At 36.9% G+C, this 15,548-nt stretch overlaps 1 pseudogene; it reads right to left on the bottom strand.

The window, feature by feature from the left end:
• Window positions 1-864: 864 nt before the first annotated feature.
• Window positions 865-6,298, bottom strand: LOC141685012 (protein EXECUTER 1, chloroplastic-like; annotated as a pseudogene).
• Window positions 6,299-15,548: the final 9,250 nt, after the last annotated feature.

Raw genomic sequence — 15,548 nt, 5'->3', positions numbered from 1 at the left:
TGTGTGTTTTATCATGGTTTTGTACTTTTTCTTAAAAGCTAGCATAAGTGGTACCAAGGCAGAGTTGTGTTTTATCATGGTTTTGTACTTTATTTTAAAAGCTAGTGAAGTGGTACCAAGGCAGACTGGCAGAGTCATCACCACAATATCTTCTAATAGTTATGACAATAAAGATTGAATTGATATACAGTAGTTATAATAAGCTAGCATATGCTAAAATAAAGCCACCGAGGTTAGATCGAGACGCTAGTGCTTACTAAATTTAGGCCACATAGCATCTAGAGCTTCAACCCTATCGTGTCAAAATCAAAGTGGGTATCAAAGTAGCATGATGCTTGGACGACCTTCTAAAATTAGAGGTTGGGATGAATACTGGTAGTCATGATGAGCTTGTTTACAATGTTAGTAAAGCAAGGTGTGGTCAACATAGTAGCATTGCCCTTCCTAACAATCATCTTTCGAAGATTGCTTGCCTACTATATAACAGGAGGGGCCCTAAATATAAAAATACTTTTGACCAAATTTGTGGGTAGCCCATTTAATTAAATCCTGAGAATTAAAACCAAATAACTTGTTGGTGCAATAAATATATATTTAAATCACAAGTCAACTTGCACAAACTTAAATAGCAAAGAAATCAGTTTCTGACATAACAGTCATACAAAAAAGTCACAAACTGATATATGACACTCCAAACAATACAAAAAGAAAATATAGGCTACTTCAGTGAAAATGAAATGAGGAGGGTATTAACATGATAGAGGGGCATGCCGGTAAATCTGGATAGAGGATAACCTACAAAATCTTGGTATATAATGAAGAAGTGTAATGAATTCGCAGGTAACTATCTGCAGCCTCAATTGATTAAAGAACACCAAAAAGTGGTATTTCGGTGCCCAATATACAAACCCAATAAAGGTCCACTTTTAATGTACTGCATATATCAAACAAGGATTCATTTAGAAATCACCATGGAAGGGGTACACAAACACAATTACCAAAAACAAATAACCACAATGAGAATTAAAACCTTTCCATCCATAATAACCACCACCATCGACCCATCTAGGATTTTGGAAGCCTGGATCAGCAAGCCTTCCTTGACCTTTGTATCGAGCAATCTAAAGTAAAAACATGCAAAATTACCATCAGCGAGGATGACAAAGCATCAGATTAGATCAAATAGAACGATGAAATTGTAGGAGACTAAAAGATCTGAAAGAAGAAAAAATCCTAGGGTTTTAGGGAAAACACAAACCACTCCAAATTCTTCTGGGATGATCCCCTTATGTGGTAACTGATATTCTTTTCCAACTTTTGCTCGAAATGCTACCTGAAGATGTAACAAACCCATGTACAAATAAAAAAAAATGCGACAAAGAGATACAGATTACAGATGACCTCCCCACGTAAATCCTACTTAAAGAAAATGTATGAGTAATGCCATGACTAAAGAACACATCTGCAAGCCATTTAGTCAAAACAGAGAATCAAGTAACCAACAATAAGATTTTGATCCATATTGAGCTTTATGCAGAAAAGCAACCATCCATCTATTTCTTATTCTTAAGATTATCCAAAGCACTAGGAGACACTACAAAGAAATGCGCCTATTGACTAGGCTACAAGCGTCACTTCAATAAAAAAAAAGAAATAGAACATGTAAACGTAATCCAACGAGACCATCATACATATACACAGACAATCTGTACTCAAATAACTTGTGTGCATAAGTAACATGACACTTTCAGGGTTCGGGAGCAAAAATAAACAAGTCCATGCGTTGGTTACATTCTATGAAAATTCATGTACTGTGTCGACGACAAAATATTGTCTTAGTAACATGCGAGTCCTTGTGCATTCCAATATAAGGATTCAAGTCAATGACATGCATTACCACGAGAAAACTGTTAAGGTGTTATCTTTGTCTGTATTTAACATGAAAGTAGTGCCAGACTTTTATAAGGTGAAGCAATGAGTATATATCTACATTTTGGCAAAGTGCTATTTATCTCTACTGTTCACTTGGCCAAACACTACTAAATGGGCGTCTCAAAGTCCAGCCTTTAAAGAATCTTTATTTCTCAGGTGGGTATTTCAGTTCTTGTGGATTATAATTTCTTCCATCACCACAGAATCCGAAATCTTAAAGTATACACGATATTTCATTCGAGAATAAAGTAAATACAAACCCTGGCAACATGCAGAGAACTGGAAAAATTACAAAATGTTAAACATTTACCTGGCCGGCGGGCACATTAGGATCCCCAGTTAACTTTACAGCTTCAATGTACTCGTAAAACTCCAGATTCTGATGTTCCTTGGTGTCGTCTCCCTCTTGCCATTGGCCAAATTACGCTTAATCTGGATGACTTCTGAAGAGTACAGTCCGTGGGCACCAATTACTCCTAATAATGTTGTACAGATCTCATTATTTTAAATTAGAATGAAAGGCAAAATAGCTCCCAGATAAGAAGAGCAACGGAAAACGGATTCAAGAGAGGAACAGCAGAAGAAGCACCATAATGACAAGTAAGAAAAATATAATCTACTGCAAGTACCCTTAAAAGGATCCGATGATGCTGGAATGTCAATCCGATTGAATGTAGTAGACCCAGATAAGGGTTGACGATTTTGGGCTTGACTAAGGGTCAGAGTTAATAATTTACAACATTTTCAATACTGGAAAGTTACAAGTGAAAAAGCTAACAATAATTAGAAAAATATAAATCTGAATTGAAAGTGAAACGTGCATATACTATCAAAAGAATTACTTTCATGGGTATCTTCCCCCTGCCAATGGACTTTGCAAGATCAAGCATAATATGGTCCATGCTCTTCTGACTTTGAAGCATAGTCTTTGTATTCTGTGGAGACTGCCAATGACACCAGAGACAAGTTCCTTTTTATCTTCATCTACAGTAAAACGAAATGACAACCGTCCTTCTTCTCTAGCCTGGCTGGTACTCGAGATACATCTTTGCGAGTTGTGCCTGACATTTTCTGTATGAGGCCACAACAACAAATTTGACTGCAATTGATTTTGTTCATCGCCGTCAATAAGACCACCACCAGAATCCACTGCAATTCCATTTTTATCTTTGTCACCTTCATCCTTGTCATCTTCTGCATCTGAACTTTCTAAGTCAGTGTCCTTTTCATCATCTTCCAGTCCATTATTTGCTCAACAACCTTGGATATATGATCAGTATCTACTTTATCTGGCACTGTCACTTTCAAAACTTTGATCTTCACACCAGGAATCATATCTTGAAGGATATTCCCAAAACCAGACCCCTCCGAAACATAATCATCATCATCCGTCTTCTCCATCATCTTTGTCTTCAACAGCTTCCGATATAAGATCAGTTCTGTCAGTAGTTGGGTCTAAGGGATCCAGCTAACCGTAGGACCTAAGGACTTGGTGGAAAGAACTGGAAAATCTTGAGGGGGAACCTCTTTCTGTTTTTAAGTAACAGCCTGAGAAACAAGTCGATTAATATAAGGTAGACGAACCAGGGTTCAAAGGAAAAAGTTAGGAGAGTATCATAACAATATATGGATGCATATATATACACGCATTTATGGTGTAGGGTCTATAGACGGTCATGTACAGAAGAAGCTAAATATAGAAAACACTTTCAAATAAATGGCAATTGTAGCAAAAATTACACAACATAATGCAAGTACATATTCGAGCACACTACAAAACTGTATTCTGTATACATATATGCATATGGATAAGTGTATGCTCGTAATTGAGTCCATGCATATAATAAAAGCACATGTAAAAGGGAGAGACTTGCAAAGGTGCAAAGCTAAAAGGTTAGGATATATCAACGTCACCTGCCTAGAATGATTTTTATATTAACAACAGATACAAGGAACACCACTGGCATGAAATATGACAACTAGTCTATTCGAGAAAAGATGTGGAATATATTTGGTCCTCCAGAACGCAACAATGTTAGGACTGTCAAAAGAAGAGTCACGCAGTGATAACAGATCTCTGCTATGTCATGTTACTCTTTGTGCATGTTTTTTGCAACCCATAACAATGCACAGTGGAGTTATTCCCTTTTCATTAGAGGTCTTCATGAGTATAAATCATCATCGCCTATTGCATTCACTGACTATTGTTGTCTTACATACATTAAATATTTTTGTACCTCAAATTATACATAAATGTCTTAATTGGTAATCTAATATACAGTCATGTAACAAAACAATTAATGAATACCAGTTTCACGATTCAAACACTGTTAAAATTACACTACGAAGTTATCCTGTGGCATCTAATCTAATTGTAAGAACAGTTGCAACAGATACAGAAAAATACATGACACGTCAGGCTAATGGAAGTACCTGCTCTTTGTATGCACCTTTCTTACTGGTGTAAGAAATAATTCAAACAAAGGGTACCGCCTCTGGCTGCTGCAAGTGCCTGAACAGCAATAGTAAGAATTAGTTGCAGACTGTGAGTATCAGAAGAAAGTACTGCTGTTTAATACAGGTAAATTAGTTTCCCACTGTAATAAAATAAACTGAAACCTGTATGAATTACTATGCTACAAAATAACGAACAATGAAGTCCTGGAAAGGATATGGGCATGCAATCTGGAGCAGTATCCATGAGGAGACAGAAACAGGATAGACTACAACATCAGGTTTCAATATGAAACTGCATACTCGCAAGTATGATAGTTGTAGTGAAATACAATACTACATAATTTACAAGAACAGCTCACAACAAAAGTACAAAATGAATTATAGGTAAACACATATATTATCATTTATTGGACATAAGCCACGAAAGACGAATTGAAGCAACAAAACCATTTCCCACTACAAAAGTGTAATTTCTGCCTCGCACAAGCTATCTAACATATGTTTGGAAGGACATATGATAAGCTATTAAAACCAAAAAAAGGCTTATAAGGAACCCTAACAAAACAAAACAACCTCCCACCCACACCAGCATCACACACAGTCTCTTACTATTGGCCCCTTCTCCCAATATATACATACTGATGCAAGGAAGCACGATGAAAGATCACCAAAAGTATCTACTAGAGGAAAACAGATTAAACACTCTTATCACATAAACTAAATGAGAACTGACATAGAAGAACCTTGTATACAGGAAACATTTTTAAGTTATTGGTCTTCAAGTTGATAGTTTTACTAATATATAGGCCCTACCGAGGACTATAACTTCTTGCCAATATCTTCCATGTTCCGCACTTATACGAATTATTCGACCATAAGGATCATTCACATCTTCAGACACCCCAGCCCACCACCCTACCTGCAAACATTAAATGACAAAAAAAATGAATCAACCCAAATCAACATACAGAGCATGGGTACAGAGTGATTAAAATATTCAAGATTTCAAGTAGTTTCATCAAGGGATCATTTGTTATATCTACTTCACATTTTCTGGATAGATCAGATTTTATAATAAACTCACTGAACAATTAAACTAAATCCTAAAAATTAATAACTTTGACTGGTAAACTAAAATTTAAATTTATTTTATTAAACACATTAATATGATACCCTTTTCTATGATTTATTACACCATGCCATAAACAAGAATCCCCAACAATATAGAACTAGCAGGGAACCAAATCATAATGCTACAGTGACATGTTCCCAATATTGACCTGGCAGAAACTAATTATAAGAACTCGGAGCACTTACCAGTCCTGCACTAGCATAATCTCGAATAAAAGCTGCATCCTCATAACGCTCTTCCTTTATGGCTTTCTGCAGTTGGACATAGTTAACATAAAATTAAGCAGCAGATTGAAAAAGGATATTTTCTAATGTAACATAAAATACTTCACCTACATTCAGATGAGACATCACTCTGCTAACAGCATCCGTTGTAGTAGCAGCGCAATTGCAACTTAAGTTTGGCAGCTTCTTCATAGTTTTCTCTACTAATGGCTCGACTCAGCTGTGACTGTTAAAACAAACTTTTTCATCATATAAGTTCATGCTATAGTCAAGAAAATGTGCTTCCTGCTTTGCCTTAAATCTTCTTGCTCTTTTCTCTATACACTATTCTCAAGTTGGTTGGTTGAACTCTATAATTACACCATAAATCACAAAATATGAGGCATAAATATATCTGATATATTAGTTAACGGCAAAATTATGGTCCACTACAAGTAAAAACTTAAAAGAACCAGCAAAAATAATTGACAATGGTCTCACTTTCCATCCACATTACCCTCCCTCCCCCAAACCAGGCACCCTCCGGCCTCCACAGCCCTACTTCCCCCAACATCGGTCGCCAATCACCCTCCCTCTTGCCATTTGTAATTAATAACAAATATAAAGAGGGGGGGCCAACTTCCACTACTAACCATTTTGCCTACAAACTATACTAACCTCTCAAATTCACTAAATAAATACATGATTAATCTAAACATGAAAGTTTAGTTCCTAACTCGCAAATACAAATACACTAAGCGCAATAAAACTCACTGAAGTTTTATATTCACAAATACAAAATACACAAAAAACTATAATTCAGGTGTACACCCCCCCCCCCCCCCCTCCCCCCAAGTTTGCACACTCAAATTCCTTTAACTGCTTAATTATTTCCATTCATCACCAACAATCAATAGAACACACACATAAGAGTGACGATGAGAGAGGGGAGGGGGAGACGAAGGGAGAGAGGGAGAGGGAGAGGGGAGGAGAGAGTATAGGAGGGAGGGGAGAGGGGGAGAGGGATGGAGGGGGAGAGATAGGGGGGGAGAGAGAGTAGGGAGAGAGCAGAGAGGGGAAGAAGAGAGAGAGAGACTACAATCAATACAACTCAAAAATTCCCTAATTACAAACACATACATATCCTTCAAAACAGCAACAACCTTTCCTGATCATCAACCTCGTCGACAATGCTTCTACCACCTATCCATCCCACTCTCACTCATCTCTCTCCTCTCATCTCCCCTCTCTCCCCACTCTCTCCCTCCTCTCTCCTCCACTCTCTCACAAACACCTCCATCTTCTTCATCGCATTCCTCACCGCCTCCTTCAACCCACTCCCCCACTCACTCTCCCCAAAATCCAAACTTTCATTGTTACATCGACAAATTCTCACTCTATAACCACGATTCGACACTAAAGACGATTGCTTTATGGCTGGATTGAGTTTGTTAGGGTTTGTGAAGGTCAGTTTGTGTGGGTGCTGGAGATTCGCATCGGAATTGATGAGTGTCGATGGCGATGAGAAGCTCCGTGGAGGTGTCAAAGCCATGGTAGAGATAGAGATAGAAAGAGAGATATTATTTTGTGTGTATATATGTATGTATAATTCCAAGTGTGTATTTGTGAAGCTGAAAAATGGGGAAGGGGCGATGGGATAAGAAACGGATTTGTCCCTAGAAAAACCAGTGAGTTTGTGCTATCAAATTTGTAATGATTAAAATTTATTTTTGATTTTCAAGGTTCAAAATAAATTTGTATGTGAAGTTTGAAAAAATTGTTTAAAGTATAAAGTAATTTATAAAATAATTTAACTTTTTTTTTGTAATTTCATCAATTAAAAGTTAATATCATTATTTATATATATATATATATTTATTTAACAATTTAAAGCATCTCTAATGAGAGAGAGTCCTTAACTAAAAATTTAGATAAATAACCAAAATTAAAAATTATACAAAATTTTGTAAAAAACCATCACTCCAGTGGGAAATTCCCATCACCTAAAATTTTTAGCCAACCCAAAATATTGACTATATATGTTGAAACACTATCAATATATATGTAGAATTTTCACGTCATCCTCCGCTAATTTTTTTTCGCTTCCCAGCTAAATTCTTTTCCTCTCCCGCCACTTAACTATCTTGCAAATGAGGTGTATCGCCTATTTAATTGCTATCAAATTAAGGTTCATTTCTCTGGTTATTCGAAGATTGATATTCCTCTTATACAATGTGACGAAAAAGATATAAAACTCGATTGCAATTGCTTCCCCTCTCTTTTTTGTTTATATGTATATATGAATTTGTCGACCCATTAGACTTACGGGCACCGGACCTTTGATTTTTGTTTATAGTGTGCTTTCTTAGAATAAGATGAACTAGTTAACATATATGCTTTTTTCATTATATAAAGTCATAATTTGATTGGGTCCCTCAACTTCCATTTTACATGTTTATATGCATGAATATGCAATTAAATTAGATTAAGTACTTTCATTTTTGACTATGATAGATATCGGTGGTGGTGGTAATTTTGATAAAAGTAGGACTAATTTTGGTTGTGATTAGTAGTGATAACAGCGACCGTTAGCTTGCTTTTTTTTACTACACTTAATCATTTTGGTTGCTTAGTGTATGTGTTCTTTAGCTTGCTTGAGACTGCAATTAAAAACTCCGATCTATTCATATGCATAAACGAGTACCAACTTTGTTCTTATACATTCTTTACTCAACTAATGTAAATGATGATAGTCACATTATATCATAGATTTTATTGTTGGAGTGTATTGGAGAACTATAGTTAATCAGAGTTTTTTATATTGCAGTTATATGTGATGTTGGTGGTTGATACTTTGGATCTAAAAAATATGTTATCCTCTATTAGTTATTAGTGATAACAACGCCCCTCTGACTACTCAACTTTCATATTTTGCAGCCAAAATTTACTTGATTATCACATATGACTACTAGTTTTACTTCTTTACTCAATCACGAGCATACAATGAACTGAGGAAGTCTTTTACTCTCAACCACCTCATAGTACACAAGCGCCAACCAAGCAAAGAAAATGTCGATCAAAGAAATTTTTACTTTAAAATGGTATGTTACTTTTATTCAGTTGGCTAAACGTGAGCATGAACCCGGTGCAAGGTAATAATCAAACAAAGTACTTACTGGAATAGAATTTGGAGTTATCTCCATGAACACAAAATTTTTGAAAGTGATCGAAAGCCATTATTAGAATACAGATTTATAGCACAACATGTTTGGTTTTTGATATAAAGTTCTACTAAGTTTTAATAATTGTTTCTGTTTTTTTTACAATAAGTTTATTATCACTACAAAGTCTGTTAAGTTCAAGAGTTAATAATAATAATAACTCTAAAATTAAGTTTAAGGTTGGAGGCCCATTAGCTCTTGCCTATATAATATTTTTTTCTAATAGAATTAGGATTACACGTTTTATTTGATAAAACATAAACCCTAGCAGCTTGAAGAGAGATAGAGAGAGCAAGACGGCGGCCTCAAGAACGTGCTAGTACACACCCATCCTCCAGGCGATCATTCGTGTGGATACCTTCAAGGCGTAGATCGTTCCAGCGACGGGCTACGTGGTGATCATTCAAGACCTCCATCTTTCCATTAACGTAAAGCTTCTTGAGGTAAACATACTGAACTACGAATTAAATATTATTTTTCGCATGGATACTGCGGAGGGTTTCGTTATTTTAAAATTTAAATTTACGTTTTTGTTGTGTTTATGTGCTAAAAACCCTTCACACATAACTTGATTTTGAACAAAAAAAAATTAAAAATCACACATTCATCCCCCTATGTCTGCATTTCATACCCAACGGTACGCTACATGGACATGTGCATGAAGGCTGATGCGGCATATGAAAGGGCGCATCAACTGCGTATCACCTTGATGCAACATTTTCAATGGGTATTTTGGATCAAATTTTTAAAAAAATGATAGAGAGAACCTTGAAATTGAAAAGAGAAATGCTAGAGTTCCAAAATTCATTTCCGAAACCATTCCCAAACGATAAGTTATCAACATATTATTAAATATTTACTCATAAATGAAATGAGCCCATATTATGTTAATATAAATTTCACAAATTGAAAGATAACACATGTTATTTTGGAATAATGATTGAAAAATATTTTGAATAATGAAACTGAGGAATTTTTTTACTCTCAACCACCCCATAGTTAACAAGCGTCAAGCAAGCAAAAAAAAAGGTCGATCAAAGAAATTTTTAATTGAAAAGGGTATATTACTTTTATCTGATTGGCTAAACGTGAGCATTGACACGGTGCAAGGTAACAATCAGACACAAAGTACTTACTGGAATAGAATTTGGAGCTATTTTCATGAATACAAAAAATTTGAAAGTGATTAAAATCCTACGTCGTTATTAAATACTTAAGAACACGGATTTGTAGCACAACATGTTTGGTTTTTAATATAAAGATCAAGTAAGTTTTGATAATTTTTCTGTTTTTACAGTAAGTTAATTATCACTACAAAGTCTGTTAAGTTAATGAGTAAGGCAAACACATAACTTGATTTTGAGTAAGAAAAATAAAAATTCACATATTCACCCCCTATGTATGCATTTCATACCTAATGGTACGCTACATGGACATGTGCGTGAAGGATGATGCGGCATATTAAAGGGCGCATCAACTGCACATCACCTTGATGTAACATTTTCAATAGGTATTTTAGATCAAACTTTTAAAAAGTGATAGAGAGAACCTTAAAAATTGAAAAGAGAAATGCTAGAGTCCCAAAATTCATATCTGAAACCGTTCTCGAACGATGAGTTGTCAACATATTATTGGATATTTACTCATAAATGAAATGAGCCTATAATATGTTAACATGAATTTCACAAATTAAAAGATGACACATGTAATTTTGGAATAATGATTGGAAAATATTTTAAATAATGAAACTGAGGCAATTTTATACTCTCAACCACCCTACAGGAAACAAGCACGGCGCGCCCGTGCTAAGAAGCGGGGCGACCGCGTTGAAAAGTTAGTAACTGTGCGCGCCCGCGCTGGCATGCATGGCGGCCGCGCTGGAATTCCAGAAGCACGGCGCGCCCGCGCTGCCAGGCGGGGCGGCCGCGCTGAGTTACTGTAGTCGGAAAAAAAAGGCAGCAAATAAAGATAAAAATCGAGGGGTGCAACATAAAATCAATTCAAACCTGAATTTTACTCTCCCATATCTCATATTTCCCTCTCCAAATCAATTTGCATCACCCCATTATTCCCATTATTCCCATAATCAATTCCCACTTCTTTTCCATAACTAATTCTCTCCAAATTCTTATATATACACACACTTATACACAAACTTCTCCATCACTTCTCAAATTCTCAAACACAATTCTTTCTTATACACATATCTCTTATTCTCTCTTATTCAATCTCAATGGCACCCAAAAGACAACGAACCCAAGTTAGCAGCAGCACCACTGATTCTTCGAGTGTGGGTGGTGTGAGGCTCAGGTTTACAACTTCGGAGGCTGACGCGGAGTATATGAGGCTGCTTTCGAAGCCTATAGCCAAGGAGCGAGGTTTTCTGCCATCGGGGATGGATGGTAAGTTATTGGAGTTGATCTTGGAGATGGGCATGGTTGCTTTTTGCGAGACATCCGTTGGTGTGCCAATGAGTGTGGTTCGCGAGTTCTACGCGAATGCAAAGGCGGAGAAGAACGGTTTCACTATGGTGAGGGGGATGACAGAGGACTATAGTGTTGAGGCGATTCGTAGGGTGATTTAGCAGCCCGAGAGACAGTCGGAGCAGGAAAACTGGAACGAGAAGACGGAGGATGATTTTAATTTGGATTTGATCGTTGTTACCCTGTGTGTGCCTGAGACTCACTAGAAGTTCAAGAAGGGCACGAACGAGTATGCCACTTTTCCTGCCTCGTGCATGAACATGTTTACACGTGCATGGAATTCTTTTATTTGTGCCAACATCATGCCATCTTCTCACGTGCATGATGTTACTGTGGAGCGTGCATGTTTGTTGTGGGGGATTCTTCAGGGATATTATGTGGATCTTGGGATGGTGATTCATTAGGGGATTTTCAGATTTTTGCGAGGGAGTACTACGGGTTTGTATACCCTATGCATCCATTATGATGAAGTTGTGTGCGGCAGCTGGCGTTCATTGGCCCACACACGAGCAACTGCAACTCCCGAGTGCCCCGATTGATAGTTCGACACTGTTGAGTATGCAGGAGTGGTACGGTGGGAAGCCCGATCCTAAGGGGCTTGTATATTCTTATGACCATCTGCCAGGTGGAAGGTCGGCTGATCAGACGTATGTTGGTGGTTCTTCCCAGGCCCGTAGAGAAGCTCAGATAGCTCAGTTGGGTGAGGAGGTCGGTCCATCACAGCAGCAGCAGCAACTATTTTTGCGAGGGAGTACTACGGGTTTGTATACCCTATGCATCCATTATGACGAAGTTGTGTGCGGCAGCTGGCGTTCATTGACCCACACACGAGCAACTGCAACTCCCGAGTGCCCCGATTGATAGTTCGACACTGTTGAGTATGCAGGAGTGGTACGGTGGGAAGCCCGATCCTAAGGGGCTTGGATATTCTTATGACCATCTGCCAGGTGGAAGGTCGGCTGATCAGACGTATGTTGGTGGTTCTTCCCAGGCCCGTAGAGAAGCTCAGATAGCTCAGTTGGGTGAGGAGGTCGGTCCATCACAGCAGCAGCAGCAGGAAGAGGCTCAGGGCAGTGTTGGCATGAGTTCAGCACAGTATAGGCGCTTGATGAGGAGGATGGATGCGATGCATGACATCCATAGTTGGTTTGCACAGGACCTTACCCAGGCGTTGGGGACTGCATTCAGAGCCATGAGAGTTGACATCCAGTGGCCTGTATTCAGTGAGGATTCCGTGTATCCACCTCCAGACACTCCTGACACACCACCCGTCGAGGGTGATAACCCTGATTCTGAGTAGGTATGTCTGATTCATTACTATTATCTTCACTGAGGACAGTGAATATTTTAAATTTGGTGGTAGTAGTTAACGATTATATGTTATGTGTGAGTCGCATATAGTTTGCATAGTCATGATAGTTTAGTTCATATAGTTGGACATTTGCCATGTAGTAGTTTTTTTTTATTTTTGTTATAGTTTGTTGCATATAGTTTCATGCATATGCATTATATCATGATCTCTTAGATGATTTTTCCGATTGATTTGTGATATTGATGCTAGTGTGGTGATGTCGTGTTTAGTGATGTTAAGTCTTGTCGAGTTGATTTACATGTTAGAGGTAATTGTAATTTCACTAAGTCTTATAAGTTGCTCGAGTGCGAGATCATGATTATGGTTTATTTGTTTGTTGAGGTTTAATCAATTTTTTATATTTAGGATATTCTTTTAATGATAAAATAACACGGATATTTAAAAATTAGAGAAAAAGTTTGGATTTCATTGCTAGTTGTTATGACTAGGTGTCAAATGGCTAGTAGCCAACTCATTTTATATGAGTAGTCTAGGGTTGAACGTGATGGAGCGAAACGCACTCGTTCAGAAATAATGAAAAAAGAAAAAAAAGAAAAAAAGAAAAAAATAGAAAAAAATAAATGTGTTTATGCATAATTGATCACGAGTGGGCTCTTTAGTACTCGAGTTATTAAGTTCTTAGGGGACTTTGTGCTTAGTGACCTAAGCTTTTATTAGTCTGGTATCCACTAACCTAACGCTCGCTACATGGGTATTATTGTATAAGTCTTTTGTGGACCTCACTCATTGCACAGTCAAATAAACATATTTGTGATGAGAATACAAGCATGAGTCCATGTATAACTCCGATATAAGAATTGAAGTGTCGTAAGTCATGTTGAGTTTAGCTTTTTATTTTATTTATAACCTTGTGATTACCTTGATGAGTAGTGAGTCATGATTATTGATCTAGTTGTGATAGTATATATGTAAACATTTGCACACACGCACGTTTTTGGCTTGTAAGTTGATTTGTGGGATTTTATTGATCTTTGTGCGAATAACTGCATCTGTTAAGATGTTGCTTGTCGGTTGGCTAAGATATTCTATGGGGATCGTTGCATTCATATAGTTTGCATTCATGCATTTTTATTTCTTTCTCTTTGAGTTTGTTTATGCTTGAGGACAAGTATCGGTTCAAGTTTGGGTGTGTGTTAAGTGGCATTTATGTCCACTTAGAATGCTCTATAAATGCTTGAATTGACGTTTTGTACTCAAGTTATTTGTGTTTTTGATGTGTTTTGTAGTGTTTTTGCATTTCAGGCTTATATAAGGGATTTAGGTGATTTGGCGTTGTTTTGATGCTAAATTGGTGTTAGGATGGTGTCTTGAATAAAAGCTCATGGATCACCGACTCAAACCAACCAAGAAAACAAGAAAAAGAAGTTTTTTCCAGAAGGTCAGCGCACCCGCGCTGTAGTAGCGCGCGGTCGCGCCGGGATGCAGATTTGCAGCGCGCCCGCGCCAGGTCGGGATCACAGAATCCTGATTCTACTCTAATTTTGATCAACTAGACTTCTAATATGCATGGGCTGCTATATAAGCATAACTTATGATCGTTTTTTCATAACAAGACGTACCAGAGCTTAAGGAAAAGGCGTAAGAAGACCGTATAACACAATTCAACCACGGCGAAGAGGATCTAGTTTATTCTTGTGATTCTTTATTTTAAGTTGTAACTTTGGATGTTAGTTTTCTTATTTGTGAACTTATACTCTTGTGTAACGTACTTGGTTTTATTATTTATTCAGTATAAAGACTGTGTTTACTATGTCATGCTTTCATCGGAACCCACGTTTATGATGAGTCTGATTATGGACTAATCGTTATCGTGGGGTTCTAGCGGATTTACTTATGGATTTCTTTAGTTAATTTATTTCATGCCTTAATGTGTGGTGATTGTATGATAGCCTAGTATTGGTTGTGCTTATTCGTCTTATGAGTGTCGCGAACTTATAAGATAGCGTGTTAATCTCTAATGAAGCGGAAGTGAATTTAGGGGTTTAGAACTTGTCATGCTAGCATAGGTTCATGTATTGTTATGCATGATTCGTTGGTAATTTTTAACCATCTTACTTGTCCTATGTAATCATGATAGATAACTTGTGCATTAAACCGTTATGTTATCAAATTCTATAGACATATAGGGTCTAATATAATTGGTGTCTATTCAGCATATATCTATTTTGTGGATGTTTGGTAGTATGGTATTCGTGCAACGAAAGTTGGCATTTATCGGTTTCGTATTATCTGATTAGTGTCATCACCATTGCATGCTAAGGTTAAGAATAAATAGGCTATTGAATGAAGTAGTAATGAAGTTAGAATCCCATGTTTGTGTTATATAATAATCAATCCTTTTAATTCTCTTAGTTAATGTTCTTTAGTATAATTTCTTAGTTAATCTTAGTTATAACAATCTCAAATTGTTAATCGTCTTAGCATTGGATAATAAACATACCATTGTTGCATAAGTACATTGATTGAACTTAACTTAACCAGTCTCTATGAGAACGAACTATAAATAATTTTATATTACTTGCGAACACGTATACTTGCGTGAATATTAGCGTGTGTTTTCGTCCTAACATATGTTAATATGAATTTCACAAATTTAAAGATGACACATGTCATTTTGGAATAATGATTGAAAAATATTTTGAATAATGAAACTGATGATATTTTTTACTCTCAACCACCCCACAGTCAACAAGCGCAAAGCAAGTAAAAAAAGGTCGATTAAAGATATTTTTAATTGAAAAGGGTATA

Source organism: Apium graveolens, chromosome 9 (genome assembly GCF_009905375.1).
Source record: "Apium graveolens cultivar Ventura chromosome 9, ASM990537v1, whole genome shotgun sequence".
In the NCBI taxonomy this organism is placed as follows: Eukaryota; Viridiplantae; Streptophyta; class Magnoliopsida; order Apiales; family Apiaceae; genus Apium; species Apium graveolens.
This window is presented reverse-complemented; position numbering and strand designations above follow the sequence as displayed.